The sequence below is a fragment of the Primulina huaijiensis genome, chromosome 4, assembly GCF_012295235.1.
Source record: "Primulina huaijiensis isolate GDHJ02 chromosome 4, ASM1229523v2, whole genome shotgun sequence".
Classification (NCBI taxonomy): domain Eukaryota; kingdom Viridiplantae; phylum Streptophyta; class Magnoliopsida; order Lamiales; family Gesneriaceae; genus Primulina; species Primulina huaijiensis.
In genome coordinates, this window is record NC_133309.1 from 13,204,296 (window position 1) to 13,225,937 (window position 21,642).

Here is a 21,642-nt window from a genome sequence, read left to right on the forward strand (position 1 = left end):
ATTACGCCATAGAACTTTTACAAGTCCAATTTCCTTGTTCCTTAGCACTTTAACTTGCGATCAAGAATTTGAACTGGCATTTCTTCGTAGCTTAGGTTAGGTAACAGGTCTAAGGATTCATGTCGAAGGACATGAGATGGATTGGGAAGATATTTGCGTAGCATAGACACATGAAAGACATTGTGCATTCGATCCAAGTCCGATGGCAATGCAAGACGATAGGCTCGGTCCCCAATCTTGTCGAGAATTTCAAATGGCCCAATGTATCGAGGATTTAACTTACCTTTCTTGCCAAACCGCATCACTCCCTTAAAAGGGGCTATTTTAATAAAAACATGATCACCTACCTCGAATGTCAAAGGCCGTCGACGAACATCGGCATAACTCTTCTGTCGAGACTGAGCGGTCTTCATTCGCTCTTGGATCAATGCCACAACATCCGCTGTTTGTTGAACCAATTCTGGGCCCAACATCTTTCTTTCGCCTACTTCTTCCCAATACAAAGGAGATCAGCACTTCCTTCCATATAAAGCCTCGTAGGGTGCCATTCCAATTGAAGACTGGTAGCTGTTATTATACGTGAATTCAACAAGAGGCAATTTGGAATCCCAACTTCTTGAGAAATCAATTGTGCAAGCTCGTAACATATCTTCAAGAATTTGAATCACCCTTTATGACTGCCCGTCACTCTGAGGATGATATGCTGTGCTAAAAGCCAATTTGGTACCCAAAGCTCTGTGCAAGCTCTTCCAGAATTCAGAAGTAAACCTCGGGTCACGATCAGATACAATTGACACAGGGATTCCATGGAGTCTTACAATTTCAGCTACATAGACTTCAGCATATTGGTTCATTGTAAACGTCGTCTTGACCGGAAGAAAATGTGCCGATTTGGTTAACCTGTCAACAATTACCCAAAAGGAGTTGTAACCCTTTGGTGTTCTTGGAAGTCCTGTTACGAAATCCATGGTAATGTGCTCCCACTTCCATTGAGGTATCGGGAGAGATAGCAAGGTCCCAGCATGTCTTTGATGCTCAATCTTAACCTGCTGACAGGTTAGACATTCAGAAATAAATAACATGATATCTTTCTTCATACCTGGCCACCAATAAAGACATCGAAGATCTAGATACATTTTGGTACTGCCAGGATGAACTGAATTAGGCGCTGAATGAGCTTCAATAAGAACATCTTTACGAATATCATCCCCTACAGGAACACAAATTCTACCTCGAAAGGTCAACAACCCTGTACTATTCAAACCAAACTCAGAAACTCCTGTCAAATCACTTTTATTCTTTAACTCTATTAACTGAAGATCCAGTTGTTGTTCCTTTAAAATTCGATCAACCAAAGTAGAGTGAAGAACTAATGCAGATAATTGGTTTACTGTACTTGGAGATACCAGAGTTATTTCATTCCTTTGCAGATCAAGTACCAACGGTTTCTGAATCATGGAACCCACTAAATAACTGGATTTACGGCTTAAAGCATCAGCAACCACATTAGCTTTTCCAGGATGATAGCTAATGGTGCAATCATAGTCTTTCACTAGTTCCAACCACCTCCGCTGCCTCATATTTAATTCTTTCTGTGAAAACAAATAACTCAAACTTTTGTGATCGGTAAAAATTTCACACTTCTCACCATATAAATAATGCCGCCAAATCTTTAAGGCGAAAACTACAGCCGCCAACTCCAAATCATGTGTGGGATAATTCTTCTCGTATTCTTTTAGCTGACGAGAAGCATAAGCGATCACTTTCCCACGTTGCATCAACACAGCACCTAACCCCTGCTTTGAAGCATCTGTATACACAACAAAATCCTCAGTACCACAAGGAAGTACTAACACAGGGGCAGAAGTTAACTTATCTTTCAAAGTTTGGAATGCTTGTTGGCATTCTATGGTCCATTCAAACTTGATAGCTTTTCGTGTTAAGCTCGTCAATGGCAAGGCTATTTTTGAGAAATCCGCTATGAATCGTCTATAATACCCTGCCAAACCAAGAAAACTCCGTACCTCGGAAACTGTCTTTGGAATGGACCATTGATTGATAGCTTCAATCTTGGATGGATCGACTGCTATTCCTTCTTTTGACACGATATGGCCCAAAAACGTCACTTGCTCTAACCAAAATTCACATTTCTTTAATTTCGCATATAATTGTTTTTCCCTCAATGTCTGTAACACGATCTTCAAATGCTCCCTATGAAGTTGTCGTGTCTTTGAATATATCAAAATGTCGTCAATAAACACATTCACAAAAGCATCAAAATACGGCTTAAAGACACGATTCATCAAATCCATAAATACTGAAGGAGCATTAGTTAGTCCAAACGACATCACCAAAAATTCATAATGGCCATACCTCGTTCTAAAAGCAGTCTTTGGTATGTCCTCCGTTTTTACCTTTAACTGATGATATCCGGATCGAAGGTCGATTTTTGAAAACACAGTGGCCCCTTGCAATTGATCAAAAAGATCATCGATTCGAGGCAAATGATATTTATTTTTAATAGTTACCTTGTTGAGTTCGCGATAATCAATGCATAATCTTAACGATCCATCTTTCTTTTTCACGAACAAAACCGGAGCTCCCCATGGCGAGGAACTAGGACGGATAAAACCTTTATCTAATAGCTCCTGAAGTTGATTCTTCAATTCTTTCATTTCAGTTGGAGCCATTCTGTACGGAGCTTTAGAAATAGGGGCTGTACGTGGACTTAATTCAATAACAAACTCTACCTCTCGATCAGGAGGTAAACCAGGCACATCATCAGCAAATACGTCAGGATATTCCTGAACCACTTCAATATTCTGTAATGGCACATTACTGTCCCTATTTACATCTGATACTAAGGCCAGAAAACTAGTACATCCCTTATTCAACAATTTAATAGCTTGCAAGCAAGAAATAATGGGAGTACTTATCGATGAACCTAGACCAACAATTGCATTATTCTCATGATCATCAATTACAAATTTCACGGTCTTTCCCACACAATCAATTACTGCACGATAAGCAGATAACCAGTCCATACCCAATATAACATCAAATGCAACCATCGGAATCACAATAAAATCAGCATATAACAATCTCGTACCCATCTGTACCGGACATGCCGTAAGAATACTAGTAGGACAAATCTCATCACCAGAGGGCAACATAATAGTGAATTGTAAAGGCATAATAGTAGGCTCGCAAGATAAGGAGAGCATAAATACTTCAGACATAAAAGAATGAGTTGCTCCGGTATCAATCAATGTAAGTGCTTCCTTGCCAGATATTAGAATATTACCTGATATGACTGAAGAATCAGGATTGGCTCCTTCTTTTGTCATCGTAAAGATTCTGCCTTGAACTTTTCCTTTGTCAGAGGAGAGAGGACATTTCTGTGCTGTATGCCCTATTTCTTTGCATCTATAACATCGGCCACTCCCAACCAAACACTCGCCTTTGTGTGGCTTGCCACACTTGGGACATAACGGTCGCTCCGTACCCGAAGTAGGCACAGAAGGTTTATTGTGTTGCTCCATCTTACCTTTCCCTTTGTAACCACCTCGAGTACTAGCGCTTGTCCCTTGCCCTCTAGCTTGAAAAGCTTGCCTTCTCAACTGCCGTTCCTTTTCACTCTCTTGTTCATCAAGTTCGGCTAATAGTGCTCTTTCAACAATGTCTTGGTATGCCACCACTTTAGCCATGTGAACATCTCTTCGAATCTCGAGTCTCAAACCGCGAAGAAAGTGCTCTCTTTTATCTTTTTCATTCTCGGGAATAAAAGGAACGAAGACACATCCTTCTTCAAATTTGAGAGTATATTCATTGACAATCATGGCAGCTTGTCGCAACTCAAGAAATTCTTTCACTTTCTTAGCTCTAACCTCTCGTGAAAAATATTTGACATAGAATAGCTCCTTGAATTCATCCCACTTTAATTAACGAACAGTAACTGTAACTTTGGTGGCTTCCCACCAAATACGTGCTGCTTTGACCAACATAAAGACTGCACAGCTCACCTTGTCTCTATCATTGAACTTCAGGTAATCAAAGATGGCCTCCAGTGACTTGACCCACTCAAGAGATACCAGTGGATCAGGACTGCCAACAAATTCGGGAGGGTTCATTCGCCTAAATACGTCATAAGAACTACCTTCGGTGCTTTCCACTCTACTCTGTCCCCTTCCTTGACCATGACCCTGGTTTAAGGTATGCAGGCTCAACAACTGTTGAATTTGTTCACCATGAACTTTCGCCTGTTCTTGTATTAATTTACTGAATTCATCTACAACATTGGTAGTCCTATCAGTGGTAGGGGTCCTATCATCCCCTTCAGTAACCTTTCGTTTAGGAGGCATTTCCTACACATAAGCTCACTTTAACATAGATAAGAAGAAAAATACATCAATAACAATGGAATAGGATCAACGCTCAATGTTAAAATCAATAAATGCAGGATCGAAAACATACCGGATTGTCCTAGGTAGAAGAAGTCATATACGGTCCAAGAACTTTCGCTTTGATACCAATTGAAACAACCCACTCCCATGACAATAACATTTAATAAAAATTACGTACGCGGAAGCATTTCATTTAAAAGGAAAAGTACTAAATAGCATTTACATTATAACCATTTTTTTTTAAATCTAGCAACATTACTAGTCACAACATATTATCTATACATAATCAAAAGCCAATACAAAATTTTCCCATCATTCATTACCAAAATACATGATATTTTAAAGCTTTACATATGTTCACTCCACCACAATTTAAAGTGACATAACCAAAACGTCTTTCCCATGGCATTTTATATGACTTCTCCCTCCTCTAACAATCCATTTCAGTCTTTTTTATCACCTGCATCACATGACATTAACGGGAATGAGAATAAACTCAGTAAATAGAAAGCTGTACGTAGCAATTACATACATATAGCTTTGGCTTAAAACATGGCTATGGCAATGGCGTTTTTGGCAATGACAATGAAGAATGAATCATAGGTCTCAAATCAATTTAAAGGGTATCATGTCATGAATTAAAGGAAGGAAATGATAGTGCTGTGACATGTGACCTGTGGCAAGTATCTCTTTGATATAAATATCAAAACTGTGAGAGATACTTCATAATCATGTGATTGGCCAATGACATGCATGAATTACTATCGTTCCTTGGCTTTAATCATAGGGAACTTCATTTTGGCATTTTAACAAATACTTGGTAGGCAACAATAAAGTACTAGCTCCTTATCAATGAATTCAGTGGTATTCTTGGCACAATGAACAAATAACAATACATACATCAACTATCTAACAATGGAAGGAGCTAGACATCAACAAACATGACGTATATACATATATATCATGTGAGCACTTGAAAGGAAGCTTCTACTTACAACCCACAATCACTTTGGTTGCTATGATGTTCTTTGAATGATTCCTACAACAATAATCACAATAATATCCAGAAATCATTATCATTAATCCAAGGAATCAACAATTCAACTTAAACCTTCATCACTTCAAACCCTTCCAACTCCAAGAATAGAAATCTTACCTTGTAGCTTGAAATCTTAGTGGAAGAAGCTAAGAAATCAACTATGAACTTGGCACTTGAAGTAGGAAAATGAAGGAGAGAAAACCTTGAAACGAGAAGGGAAGAAACGATGGGAGAGCAGGAAGTGAGTAGAAGGGTTTAGAATCACGTTTAAAAGCCTTCAATTACACCAAAAACGTGTTTTCTATGCCATAGACACAGACCCCGTGCCCCCCTCCGTGTAGAGGTCCGTGTACACACTGGAAATCACTCATTTTTCTGGGCAGGACCCGGACCCCGTGTAGGGGTCCGTGTACAGGTCCGTGTACCCTCTGCCCAAGGGCCAAAACTGCACTTTTTCTTCCGAATTAGCAGAAGTGGTCAACATGAAAGTTGTAGCCTATGTATTTTCTTGAATCTCCCACTGGTTTCAGGTCATTTGGAGGTCTGAGTAAAAAGTTATGCCCATTCTCCTAACATGTGTCAGTGCATGAACAACGAAACATACGACACATTTCGGGCCACTTTTGGCTCGTCTTCCTTACTAATTTGAACAAAACTCAAAACATAAAAGTTATAGCCTTATCTCTAATCTTTCTAATGGAAGTAGCCTCACATCAATTGGATCAATATACAAAACATTAGACTAAAAACCACAACTACTGCCACATTTTTCATATTGTTTCTGCACTTCCATTTCCTATTTGGCTCAAGATCACCTTTCTATTCTACTAATTCATTACCATTCCCATTCACAATTATATAACATAACTCCAACAACTATTCCAATACACATAACCATAACCATTCTAATCCCATGTCAATAAACAACACTATAAACAATAACCATTTAACATAATCTCAACCATTAAATCATAAAACATGATCATGACAATAATAAACCATAGAGATTAACATGATAAAGGTTGGGATATTACAGAATAACTTTGGGAATTCCTATCTCATGTCTGATTCAGTCTCCCAAGTAGCTTCTTCAGTGCCATGACGAGTCCACTGCACTTTTACCAAAGGAATAGTCTTCGTTCTGAGCTGCTTTCCTTTACGATCAATAATCTGAATTGGTTTCTCGTTATAACTCAGACTTTCATCAAGTTCGGCCTCATCTGGCTGAATAATGTGCGTATCATCGGGGAGATATTTCCGCAGTATGGATACATGAAAGACATCATGTATTCCAGATAAATACGGCGGTAATGCGAGTCGATAGGCACGATCTCCTATCTTCTCGAGAAGCTCGTACGGCCCGATATATCGTGGAGACAGCTTCCCTTTCTTGCCAAATCTGACAACTCCTCTGAAAGGTGAAATTTTCAGGAATTCTCGGTCTCCTGCCTCAAATACCAACGGTCTACGTCGAACATTGGCATATTTGGCCTGTCTTTCCTGAGCTGTCTTCATTCTCTTCTGAATCAGCTTCACTTTTTCAGTCATCTCTCTGATCATATCAGGTCCAATCTCAGGAATCTCAGAGATTTCGTCCCAATACAGAGGAGATCTGCACTTCTTACCGTACAACGCTTTAAATGGAGCCATCTCAATACTCGTCTGATAGCTGTTGTTGTACGAGAACTCACAAAGTGGCAATGCCTCTTGCCATCCAGTGCTAAAATCAAGCACTATAGCTCTCAGCATATCCTCCAGTGTTTGGATAGTCCGCTCTGACTGTCCGTCAGTCTGTGGATGATATGCGGTACTCAGATGTAACTTCGTACCTAGAGCCTGCTGCAAACTCTGCCAAAAGTGCCAAGTAAACCGAGGATCACGGTCTGATACGATCGACTTTGGCACTCTGTGCAATCTGACCACTTCCCTGACATAAATCTCTGACATCTGGTCATATCTGTACGTCATCTGGTACGGAATAAAGCATGCTGATTTGGTCAATCTGTCAATCACAACCCAAATCGCATCACAACCTCTGGAGGATCTCGGTAACTGCGTCACGAAGTCCATGGAAATGTGATCCCATTTTCATTCAGGAATCGACAAATTGTGCAGTAGACCTCCTGGTTTCTTTCTTTCAGCCTTTACCTGTTGGCAATTCAGACACTTTGACACAAACTTTGTGACATCAGATTTCATCTGTTTCCACCAAAATTGTGTCCTTAAATCATTGTACATCTTCCTGCCACCAGGATGGATACTAAATCGACTACTATGTGCCTCTGACAAGATCTGTCGTCTCAAATCTGAAACATCTGTCACAACGATACAATTATTCGCATACAGTACATCATCACGTACCTGATACTCTGATCGATGACCGGATATGACCATCTCAATCGATTTCTGCACTTTCTGATCAGCTTTCTGAGCCGCTTTAATTCTCAAAATCAGCTTTGGTTCAGCTTGAAAAGCATATAATCTCAAGGGTTGACAATCTGTCTCAAATGCTAATCCAGACAAACAACAATCTTCTATCAAATTTGAAACACCTATTGTCGATAAGGATAAAGAACATACCTTTCGACTCAGTGCATCAGGATAGTATTTGATTTCACAATCGAAATCCTTCAATAATTCAAGCCATCTTCATGCCTCATATTCAGCTCTGATTGTGAAAATAGATATTTCAAGCTTTCGTGATCATAATAGATTTAAAATTTCTCACCGTAGAGGTAGTGTCGCCAAATCTTCAGTGCAAACACAATGGCTGCCAATTCAAGATCATGAATTGGATAGCGAGTCTCATGCGATTTCAATTGTCTCGAGGCATAAGCAATCACATGTCCTCGCTGCATCAACACACAACCCAAACCTCAGTTAGAAGCATCACAATATACTACAAATCCACCAGTACCTGACGGGATAGTCAACACCGGAGCACTGGTCAATCTCTTCTTCAATTCCAGAAAACTGGACTCACAGTCTTCTGACCAAACAAAAGAAGCATTCTTCTGAGTCAACTGAGTAATTGGTTTAGCAATACTCGAGAAATATTTAATAAATTGTCTGTAATAGCCTGCTAAACCCATAAAATTGCGTATCTCTGACACAGACGTCGGTCTCGGCCAACTGATCACGACTTCAACCTTGCTAGGATCAACAGAAATACCATCACCAGATATGATGTGACCCAGAAATACAACATGTCTCAGCCAAAACTCACATTTCGACAGTTTAGCATATAATTTCTCAGTTCTCAGAATTTTCAACACAGTTCTCATATGCTCAGCATGTTCAATCATATTCTTCGAATAAATCAAAATATCATCGATAAAAATGATCACGAAATCATCGAGATATTTTTAGAACACACGGTTCAATAATCCCATAAACACAACTGAAGCGTTCGTAAAACCGAAAGGCATGACAATAAACTCATAATGTCCATACCTGGTTCTGAAAGCTGTCTTCGAGATATCAGAATCTCTGACTCTCAGCTGATGATATCCAGATCTCATATCGATCTTGGAATACACCGAAGAACCCTGCAACTGATCAAATAAATCATCTATACAAGGCAATGGATATTTATTCTTTACCATTTCTTTATTCAGTTGCCGGTAATCAATGCAGAGTCTCATTAAACCGTCTTTCTTCCTCACAAACAGTACTGGAGCACCCCAAGGAGAAACACTTGGTCTAATGTATCCCTTGGCCAGTAAATCCTCTAACTGCTCTTTCAATTCAATCCATGCCATTCTATACAGAGCTCTAGAAATCAGAACGGTACCTGGAATCAATTCAATGCTGAAGTCTATTTCTCGAATCGGAGGCAATCCCGGAATCTCATCGGGAAGACGTCAGCAAACTCACACACCACTGGCAAATCCGCCAATGATGGACTCGATTTCAGTAAAGCAACTGAATAGACAAGGAACCCCTCTGCTCCTTTCTGCAACAATCGAGTCATAGATAATGCAGATATCAAAGGAATTCTAGCTCTAAAACCCTTACCGTAAAATTTCCATTCCTCAGCCATCTCAGGTCTGAATCTAACAATCTTATGAAAACAATCAACGGTAGCTCTGTACTTGGTCAGCACATCGATACCGATAATACAATAAAAATCAGACAACCCAAGCACAATACAGTCTAGCTCGATCTCATGCCCATCATACCGTAGTATACAATGTTTCACAGAATTCACTGATATCAATCCTGTCCCCAAAGGAGAAGAGACAGATACTACAGCAGATAATGACTCAACAGGCAAAGAATGGATCAATGCAAATCTCTCAGATATAAATATATGTGATGCACCAGTATCTATCAATACATATGCAGGATAACTAGAAATAAAACAGTTACCTGCAACAACATCGTCTGGTGCGTCATGTGCCTGCTCCTCAGTCAAAGAAAATACTCTGGCCTGCTGTCTAGGAGGCTGGCTCACTGCCTGGCTTCCTCCTGGCCTCTGCTGTGACTGGGTAGAGGGTGCTGGCTGAAAAGAGTGAGCAGCAGATGGTCGTCTCCCTGTCTGAGCAACTGATCCAGATGACTCTGCTCCCTGGGATCCCTGGGAACCTCTCTGGGGACAAACTCTAGCAAAATGTCCCTACTGTCTGCACATACGGCAACTGCCAAACACTCCTCGGCACTGCTCTGAGGAATGTATCCCTCCACAAGTGCTGCAGTGAGCTCATGTATAACTCTGGCTCTGGGCAGTCTGTCGTGAGCCACTAGAACTGGATGAACTGCTTCCAGATCTCTTGAACTCTTTTCCTCTAGCTTTCAGCTGATCCTTCCTTCCACTACTACTGCCACTCTCAAATCTGGGAGGTGGTTGTGGAAACTGAGCTGAGGATGATTGTTGTGGTCTCGGTGCTGGTGCGACATACGAAGCTCCTTTCTGTCTAATCAGTCCGGCTTCGGCTCCCTTTGCTCTGTTCAGGGCATCAGTAAAGTTATTCGGTCGCCCAGTGTTCACCAATGTAAATATCTCAGGTTTCAGGCCATTAATGAACTGATCAGCAACAGCTTCGTCGTTCTCGACCACATGTGGAGCAAATCGTAGTATTGTAGAGAACTTGGCCACATATTCCTCGATATTCAGCTGAACATGTCTCAAATTCGCAAATTCTGCACCTTTGTCCTTTCTGTACGACACTGGGAAAAATCTCTGATATAATTCAGTTTTAAAGATATTCCAGGTAATATTCGTACCTCGATGCTCCAATGCTTTCTTTGTCGTAATCCACCAGTTCTTTTCAACATCATGCAACTGGTGCCCAATCAGTTTCACTCTCCGCTCATCTGTATAATCCAATTACTCAAACAGCATCTCAATGTCATCTAGCCAACTCTCGCAATCCATTGAAGTCTCAGTACCCTTCAGAGTCGGCGGATGAAATGACTGAAATCTCTTCATTAACGTTTCCATCGGAGTTGCTGTGACATCCATCGGAGGATTCGAAGCACTGCCCTGTTCTGGGATTCGTCGGGGAGCCATATCTGATTATCAAAAGGGTTAGCAATCAAATCTGACAAATCTGTCTCAGTCCCCTTCTGATCATCTTACCTCTGATCAAGAATCGGTTCTGATTAATTCTCAATAATACATATTACCATATCAAATCAGATAATCAGGCAAACATGTATTAAAGCAGTAAACCATGCTAGCAATCAAAAGCAGGAAAGAAAACTCAATCTACCCCGCTCACTAGCCTCTATCTCAATCTAAAGGATCTATAGCTCTGATACCACCTGTTGTAGGGACCCGGACGCTAATCATCTTCTTAATCTTCATTGGGATAATTGGATCAATTTAATTAATCTGGGTGTAAATTTTTTTTTAAAAAAAATTGCGGAACGTAATGGAATCAAACTCATATACATATCAGTATAAAAGTACAAGTCTTGTACAACATACATTCATTTATAACTAATGTTCAACAACTAAATGTCAAGTTTTCAAACTCTATTTACATCAAAGTCTGTAGTCTCCACTCTAATCACGATCTCTCTCATCTTCTTCCTGACCCTGATCCTATCCCTCCTGTTGTCATGAACACATACAAACAGGACAACAGCCGGATAACTCCGGTGAGAATATAATCTCAGTATAAATCAACGAAACATGCAATCATATGATCAATATAAAAGCATGAAACATATATCATGAATATATGTCAATATCTGAAAACATAAATCAATACAAAACTGTAAATAAACTCGTGACTTCACATCTCATACTAGACTCATTCCTAGTCTAGGGATCCCGGTTTCCAGACGTTGGCATAGTATATCGAATCTCAGCAATAGAAGTAAATCTACTTCTAATCAAACATCGATATAAACCGAACATCCAGTATCTTGACCTATCCGTCAAGGACTTTGGCATATCCGCCAAACTACTCTATGACATGTGCAATGGGCCAGTGACCACTCTGTCCCAACCTGACCCTTCTGTCATTGACTCTCGCTCAATAGCTATCAGCTATTCTCTACTTTCTATAAATCAATAGATTAATCATATCAATGTCAAACAATTGTAATAAAATAAAGTATTTGATTTTGGGGAAACTAGAGTTTAATCTGACTCAAGTTAATCTCCCGGTTAACATTGACTTATACCTTTCGTTAGTCTCGGTCTGAAGCAATATAAGTTCTGAATGCAAAACTGTCTCTATCAATCTGAAATGACATAGCGAGAATAATAATATCAACATTCCATTCTCAATTCAATACTGAATCTGCTTAATCTGAATTTAATTAAAATCAACGGCATAACGGCACAATCTCGATAGTCCCGTCAATACAATATCAACAGATCTCAATTACAAATCATAACCCATATCCAATATAGTCCGTAATCAATTCATAGTTCAAATCTGTCCAATTTCAATTGATATAATCAGAAATTCATAACAATTCCATAATCAATCTGTTCTTCGATCCGACTTTGATTATGCAATGTCTAGTATTCCTAGAACACATGGTAATGATCAAATAATAATTTCTCCAATATCATAATTTCAAATGATAGCAGAACTCAATAAAACTTACGTCCAGTTGAAGCCTGTAACGCGAGGAGTACAAAAATATGTTCAGATAAAATTTCTGATAACCGGATACTGCACACTCAAATTTTGAAACCAAAATGGATCTTGAGGGATTTTAGCTATGAACTCTCGGTCTTCTCTCTTGCTGAAATTCTAAAGGAAATCATTTATATACATGGTTCCATGCATAGCAAGACAAGTGTCCTCAAATCCCATAATTGCACTTTAGCCCCTGGATTATTCACTATTTGCAATTCAGGCCTCAATAACTCTTTTTAATTCAATTTCAATCCTATGGAATTCTAAAACCACGGAATATGACTCAACATTCCAAAATTCATCAATTAAATAATCTCGGATTAAAATGATAAAATCTCAGGCCTTACAATTCTCCCCCTCTGAGACATGATTTCGTCCTCGAAATCTCAAGCAATCATATCACAGACAATCAAATCAGAAATAACAGAAACTGAAATAGGAAACTCACATCAGTGGAATAAATTTGGGAATTCCTATCTCATGTCTGATTCAGTCTCCCAAGTAGCTTCTTCAGTGCCATGACGAGTCCACTGCACTTTTACCAAAGGAATAGTCTTCGTTCTGAGCTGCTTTTCTTTACGATCAATAATCTGAATTGGTTTCTCGCTATAACTCAGACTTTCATCAAGTTCGGCCTCATCTGGCTGAATAATGTGCGTATCATCGGGGAGATATTTCCGCAGTATGGATACATGAAAGACATCATGTATTCCAGATAAAGACGGCGGTAATGCGAGTCGATAGGCACGATCTCCTATCTTCTCGAGAATCTCGTACGGCCCGATATATCGTGGAGACAGCTTCCCTTTCTTGCCAAATCTGACAACTCCTCTGAAAGGTGAAATTTTCAGGAATTCTCGGTCTCCTGCCTCAAATACCAACGGTCTACGTCGAACATTGGCATATTTGGCCTGTCTTTCCTGAGCTGTCTTCATTCTCTTCTGAATCAGCTTCACTTTTTCAGTCATCTCTCTGATCATATCAGGTCCAATCTCAGGAATCTCAGAGATTTCGTCCCAATACAGAGGAGATCTGCACTTCTTACCGTACAACGCTTTAAATGGAGCCATCTCAATACTCGTCTGATAGCTGTTGTTGTACGAGAACTCACAAAGTGGCAATGCCTCTTGCCATCCAGTGCTAAAATCAAGCACTATAGCTCTCAGCATATCCTCCAGTGTTTGGATAGTCCGCTCTGACTGTCCGTCAGTCTGTGGATGATATGCGGTACTCAGATGTAACTTCGTACCTAGAGCCTGCTGCAAACTCTGCCAAAAGTGCCAAGTAAACCGAGGATCACGGTCTGATACGATCGACTTTGGCACTCTGTGCAATCTGACCACTTCCCTGACATAAATCTCTGACATCTGGTCATATCTGTACGTCATCTGGTACGGAATAAAGCATGCTGATTTGGTCAATCTGTCAATCACAACCCAAATCGCATCACAACCTCTGGAGGATCTCGGTAACTGCGTCACGAAGTCCATGGAAATGTGATCCCATTTTCATTCAGGAATCGACAAATTGTGCAGTAGACCTCCTGGTTTCTTTCTTTCAGCCTTTACCTGTTGGCAATTCAGACACTTTGACACAAACTTTGTGACATCAGATTTCATCTGTTTCCACCAAAATTGTGTCCTTAAATCATTGTACATCTTCCTGCCACCAGGATGGATACTAAATCGACTACTATGTGCCTCTGACAAGATCTGTCGTCTCAAATCTGAAACATCTGTCACAACGATACAATTATTCGCATACAGTACATCATCACGTACCTGATACTCTGATCGATGACCGGATATGACCATCTCAATCGATTTCTGCACTTTCTGATCAGCTTTCTGAGCCGCTTTAATTCTCAAAATCAGCTGTGGTTCAGCTTGAAAAGCATATAATCTCAAGGGTTGACAATCTGTCTCAAATGCTAATCCAGACAAACAACAATCTTCTATCAAATTTGAAACACCTATTGTCGATAAGGATAAAGAACATACCTTTCGACTCAGTGCATCAGCTGCTGCATTAGACTTTCCAGGATAGTATTTGATTTCGCAATCGAAATCCTTCAATAATTCAAGCCATCTTCGTGCCTCATATTCAGCTCTGATTGTGAAAACAGATATTTCAAGCTTTCGTGATCATAATAGATTTAAAATTTCTCACCGTAGAGGTAGTGTCGCCAAATATTCAGTGCAAACACAATGGCTGCCAATTCAAGATCATGAATTGGATAGCGAGTCTCATGCGATTTCAATTGTCTCGAGGCATAAGCAATCACATGTCCCCGCTGCATCAACACACAACCCAAACCTCAGTTAGAAGCATCACAATATACTACAAATCCACCAGTACCTGACGGGATAGTCAACACCGGAGCACTGGTCAATCTCTTCTTCAATTCCAGAAAACTGGACTCACAGTCTTTTGACCAAACAAAAGGAGCATTCTTCTGAGTCAACTGAGTAATTGGTTTAGCAATACTCGAGAAATATTTAATAAATTGTCTGTAATAGCCTGCTAAACCCATAAAACTGCGTATCTCTGACACAGACTTCGGTCTCGGCCAACTGATCACGACTTCAACCTTGCTAGGATCAACAGAAATACCATCACCAGATATGATGTGACCCAGAAATACAACATGTCTCAGCCAAAACTCACATTTCGACAGTTTAGCATATAATTTCTCAGCTCTCAGAATTTTCAACACAGTTCTCAGATGCTCAGCATGTTCAATCATATTCTTCGAATAAATCAAAATATCATCGATAAAAATGATCACGAAATCATCGAGATATTTCTAGAAAACACGGTTCAATAATCCCATAAACACAACTGAAGCGTTCGTAAAACCGAAAGGCATGACAATAAACTCATAATGTCCATACCTGGTTCTGAAAGCTGTCTTCGAGATATCAGAATCTCTGACTCTCAGCTGATGATATCCAGATCTCATATCGATCTTGGAATACACCGAAGAACCCTGCAACTGATCAAATAAATCATCTATACAAGGCAATGGATATTTATTCTTTACCATTGCTTTATTCAGTTGCCGGTAATCAATGCAGAGTCTCATTAAACCGTCTTTCTTCCTCACAAACAGTACTGGAGCACCCCAAGGAGAAACACTTGGTCTATTGTATCCCTTGGCCAGTAAATCCTCTAACTGCTCTTTCAATTCAATCCATGCCATTCTGTACAGAGCTCTAGAAATCGGAACGGTACCTGGAATCAATTCAATGCTGAAGTCTATTTCTCGAATCGGAGGCAATCCCGGAATCTCATCGGGAAGACGTCAGCAAACTCACACACCACTGGCAAATCCGCCAATGATGGGCTCGATTTCAGTAAAGCAACTGAATAGACAAGGAACCCCTCTGCTCCTTTCTGCAACAATCGAGTCATAGATAATGCAAATATCAAAGGAATTCTAGCTCTAAAACCCTTACCGTAAAATTTCCATTCCTCAGCCATCTCAGGTCTGAATCTAACAATCTTATGAAAACAATCAACGGTAGCTCTGTACTTGGTCAGCACATCGATACCGATAATACAATAAAAATCAGACAACCCAAACACAGTACAGTCTAGCTCGATCTCATGCCCATCATACCGTAGTATACAATGTTTCACAGAATTCATTTATATCAATCATGTCCCCAAAGGAGAAGAGACAGATACTACAGCAGATAATGACTCAACAGGCAAAGAATGGATCAATGAAATCTCTTAGATATAAATATATGTGATGCACCAGTATCTATCAATACATACGCAGGATAACAAGAAATAAAATAGTTACCTGCAACAACATCGTCTGGTGTGTCCTGTGCCTGCCCCTCAGTCAAAGCAAAAACTCTGGCCTGCTGTCTAGGAGGCTGGCTCACTGTCTGGCTTCCTCCTGGCCTCTGCTGTGACTGGTAGAGGGTGCTGGCTGAAAAGAGTGAACAGCAGATGGTCGTCTCCCTGTCTGAGCCACTGATCCAGATGACTCTGCTCCCAGGGATCCCTGGGAACCTCTCTGGGGACAAACTCTAGCAAAATATCCCTGCTGTCTGCACTTACGGCAACTGCCAAACACTCCTCGGCACTGCTCTGTGGAATGTCTCCCTCCACAAGTGCTGCAGTAAGCTCATGTATAACTCTGGCTCTGGGCAGTCTGTCGTGAGCCACTAGAACTGGATGAACTGCTTCCAGATCTCTTGAACTGTTTTCCTCTAGCTTTCAGCTGATCCTTCCTTCCACTACTACTGCCACTCTCAAATCTGGGAGGAGGTTGTGGAAACTGAGCTGAGGATGATTGTTGTGGTCTCGGTGCTGGTGCGACATACGAAGCTCCTTTCTGTCTAATCAGACCGGCTTCGGCTCCCTTTGCTCTGTTCAGGGCATCAGTAAAGTTATTCGGTCGTCCAGTGTTCACCAATGTAAATATCTCAGGATTCTGGCCATTAATGAACTGATCAGCAACAGCTTCGTCGTTCTCGACCACATGTACAGCAAATCGTAGTAATGTAGAGAACTTGGCCATATATTCCTCGATATTCAGCTGAACATGTCTCAAACTTGCAAATTCTGCACCTTTGTCCTTTCTGTACGACACTGGGAAAAATCTCTGATATAATTCAGTTTTAAAGATATTCCAGGTAATATTCGTACCTCGATGCTCCAATGCTTTCTTTGTCCTAATCCACCAGTTCTTTGCAACATCATGCAACTGGTGCCCAATCAGTTTCACTCTCCGCTCATCTGTATAATCCAATGACTCAAACAGCATCTCAATGTCATCTAGCCAACTCTCGCAATCCATTGAAGTCTCAGTATCCATCACAGTCGGCTGATGAAATGACTGAAATCTCTTCATTAACGTTTCCATCGGAGTTGCTGTGACATCCATCGGAGGATTCGAAGTACTGCCGGGATTCGTCGGGGAGGCATATCTGATTATCAAAAGGGTTAGCAATCAAATCTGACAAATCTGTCTCAGTCCCCTTCTGATCATCTTACCTCTGATCAAGAATCGGTTCTGATTAATTCTCAATAATACATATTACCATATCAAATCAGATAATCAGGCAAACATGTATTAAAGCAGTAAACCATGCTAGCAATCAAAAGCAGGAAAGAAAACTCAATCTACCCCGCTCACTAGCTTCTATCTCAATCTAAAGGATCTATAGCTCTGATACCACCTGTTGTGGGTACCCGGACGCTAATCATCTTCTTAATCTTCATTGGGATAATTGGATCAATTTAATTAATCTGGGTCTAAATTTTTAAAAAAAAAAAATTGCGGAACGTAATGGAATCAAACTCATATACTTATCAGTATAAAAGTACAAGTCTTGTACAACATACATTCATTTATAACTAATGTTCAACAACTAAATGTCAAGTTTTCAAACTCTATTTACATCAAAGTCCGTAGTCTCCACTCTAATCACGATCTCTCTCATCTTCTTCCTGACCCTGATCCTATCCCTCCTGTTGTCATGAACACATACAAACAGGACAACAGCCGGAGAACTCCGGTGAGAATTTAATCCCAGTATAAATCAACGAAACATGCAATCATATGATCAATATAAAAACATGAAACATATATCAGGAATATATGTCAATATCTGAAAACATAAATCAATACAAAACTGTAAATAAACTCGTGACTTCACATCTCAGACTAGACTCATTCCTAGTCTAGGGATCCCGGTTTCCAGACGTTGGCATACTATATCGAATCTCAGCAATAGAAGTAAATCTACTTCTAATCGAACATCGATATAAACTTAACATCCAGTATCTTGACTTATCCGTCGAGGACTTTGGCATATCCGCAAAACTACTCTATGACATGTGCAATGGGCCAGTGACCACTCTGTCACAACCTGACCCTTCTGTCATTGACTCTCGCTCAATAGCTATCAGCTATTCTCTACTTTCTATAAATCAATAGATTAATCATATCAATGTCAAACAATTGTAATAAAATAAAGTATGTGATTTTAGGGAAACTAGAGTCCAATCTGACTCAAGTTAATCTCCCGGTTAACATTGACTTATAATTTCGTTAGTCTCGGTCTGAAGCAATATAAGTTCTGAATGCAAAACTGTCTCTATCAATCTGAAATGACATAGCGAGAATAATAATATTAACATTCCATTCTAAATTCAATACTGAATCTGATTAATCTGAATTTAATTAAAATCAACGGCATAACGGCACAATCTCGATAGTCCCGTCAATACAATATCAACAGATCTCAATTACAAATCATAATCTATATCCAATCTAGTCCGTAATCAATTCATAGTTCAAATCTGTCCAATTTCAATTGATATAATCAGAAATTCATAACAATTCCATAATCAATCTGTTCTTCGATCCGACTTCGATTATGCAATGTCTAGTATTCCCAGAACACATGATAATGATCAAATAATAATTTCACCAATATCATAATTTCAAATGATAGCAGAACTCAATAAAACTTACGTCCAGTTGAAGCCTGTAACGCGAGGAGTACAGAAATATGTTCAGATAAAATTTCTGATAACCGGATACTGCACACTCAAATTTTGAAACCAAAATGAATCTTGAGGGAAAGGAAATCATTTATATACATGGTTCCATGCATAGCAAGACAAGTGTCCTCAAATCCCATAATTGCACTTTAGCCCCTGGATTCTTCACTATTTGCAATTCAGGCCTCAATAACTCTTTTTAATTCAATTTCAATCCTATAGAATTGTAAAACCATGGAATATGACTCAACATTCCAAAATTCATCAATTAAATAATCTCGGATTAAAATGATAAAATCTCAGGCCTTACAGTTAACCATTAATCATAAATATTTTCTTAAGAAATTTATGTGTCCCAAAAGATTCATAATATTCATGATTAACTTATAGTCCAAAAAGTAGAACATTAATACTAAAACCCAAAAATAAACATTGTCTAATTCCACCACGAAGCCAACATGCGTTGAAATCAAAAAATTTCTTATTCCATATCGTATCACGTATAAAAAGTCTAATGCATATAAAACATTTGTTATTATAAAGCTATGAAATATGTGACGTAAACATATAATTCATATAATTACGCAGGTAACATCATAAAATCATATAAAGCATTTAAACTTACAGATTGAGGCTTGACGACTGATCTTTCCGACGCTGATGGTGGCACAACCCTTTACAGGATCTTTGCTCTGATACCAACTGAGACGTCTGCTATTCGTTTTGCTTAAAAAGTACTAAATTCTTTTTTCAAACCTCACTTAGCATCGGCCGAACTATAAAAATTACATAAAATATTTTGGACACCATTTTAAAATAAAACAACCAACTATATATTTGAGAAATACATCCCATACTATAATCTCTCAAAAATCACTCAAAAGCATAAATAAAAAGTCATAAAAATATCTTTAACATAACTTAAAATCATTACTCATAACTAGTGCGGAAAACTAGCGTCGGTTCTCGGGTTATGTGCATCTTCAGTCAAGTCAGATCAACCACCAAGACCTCCATAAACATAATCATCATAATCACCTGCATCAATCACACCAACACGTCATATCCTTGATAATAAGTAATACGTAATACAGTTCACATACAACAGTGAAAAATACTTGTACTTAAAATATCGTTTTCATGAAGATGCATAAATTTTAAACAAAACCATTTTCATAGTGCATAAACTTTAAATAAAAACATTTTCATAATGATGCATCCTCTTTAAACATAAACATTTTCATAAACTTTTTCATAAACATTTTCATATCAATATAAACATATTCATATTCATATTCATATCCATATCCATATTCGTATCCATATTCATATTCATGTTCATATTCATGTTCGTGTATGTTTAATTTAGATCGTGATTGTGACTCGTATTCTTAATCTTAATGCGCGATGGATCCATCTAGATAAAACCACAGTACTGGGTGCCGGGAACTCCAGCGACACTCTCACCCGTCAACTAGGCCTTGGCCTACATATTAACATATTTGTATTCGTATCACGTATTCGTATTCGTATTCGTATTAATGAAAACACGATCTTCGGGCTCCCACTGGGGCCGTAACCCTCACGACATTTCCAACATGTAATAGTCACAATCCCTTCACGTCCTGCAACATGTTATCACCACTTTAAAAAAAACATGCATATACGTATCATTTGGATTTTCGAAACCAAGCATGCAACATGTCTTTTAATTTCCGTATTGAATCATAAAAATCCATAATCATTTAAAAATCGCAATTTAACACATATAAAATCCATAAACCTTTAAAATAAACATTTTAAAATATACAAAATTTCATAAACATTTAAAATAATCATATTAGCGTATAAAACAGTAAATAAGACACTGCCATGACGTTTACTAATTTCTAGGCGTGAAAAGACCGTTTTACCCCTAGACGTAAAATTTCACATTTTTGATTTTTTCTTAATTTTATTGACTCTAACATATCCCAAATAGTTATTTAAGCCTACATGAATTTTTTCATATTTTTATTTAGCTTAATTCGATGACTTCTAAATTAATCTTTGAATATAACGTATTAATGCGTTTTAATCTTGAATTAAACCAAAACTTAATATAAAATTGCTAAATTAAAAACTTAGACTTTTAATAATTATTTGAGCTTAAATACAATTTTCCATGTTTTTATGAAGCTTAAAACTATGCATTTTAATTAGCTCGTTAATTAGCGTTTCGTGCGGCGATTAAATCCTGAATAAATCCAAAACTCGTTATTTTGATCCCAAATTTTAAACATTGCATTTTAAAGATTTATTCTACCCTTCCAAGTCATGATCCACCCCCGTGGACCCATGGATTCATTTATAGCCTTTTAATTTTTGTTTTTGACACACTAACACACCCACCGAGCCATCTCCCGATTTACTCGAGCCACGCCCGAGCCACATTGAGCCAAAACCTCGCCAACCCACCTAGGGACCCTACTGACCAAGCCCAGCCCGAAACACCAGCCCATGCTTGCTCAAAACCTGCTGAAACTAGACGCCCTTTATTCTGCATGTGTGCGTGAGTTAGTATTCTTAG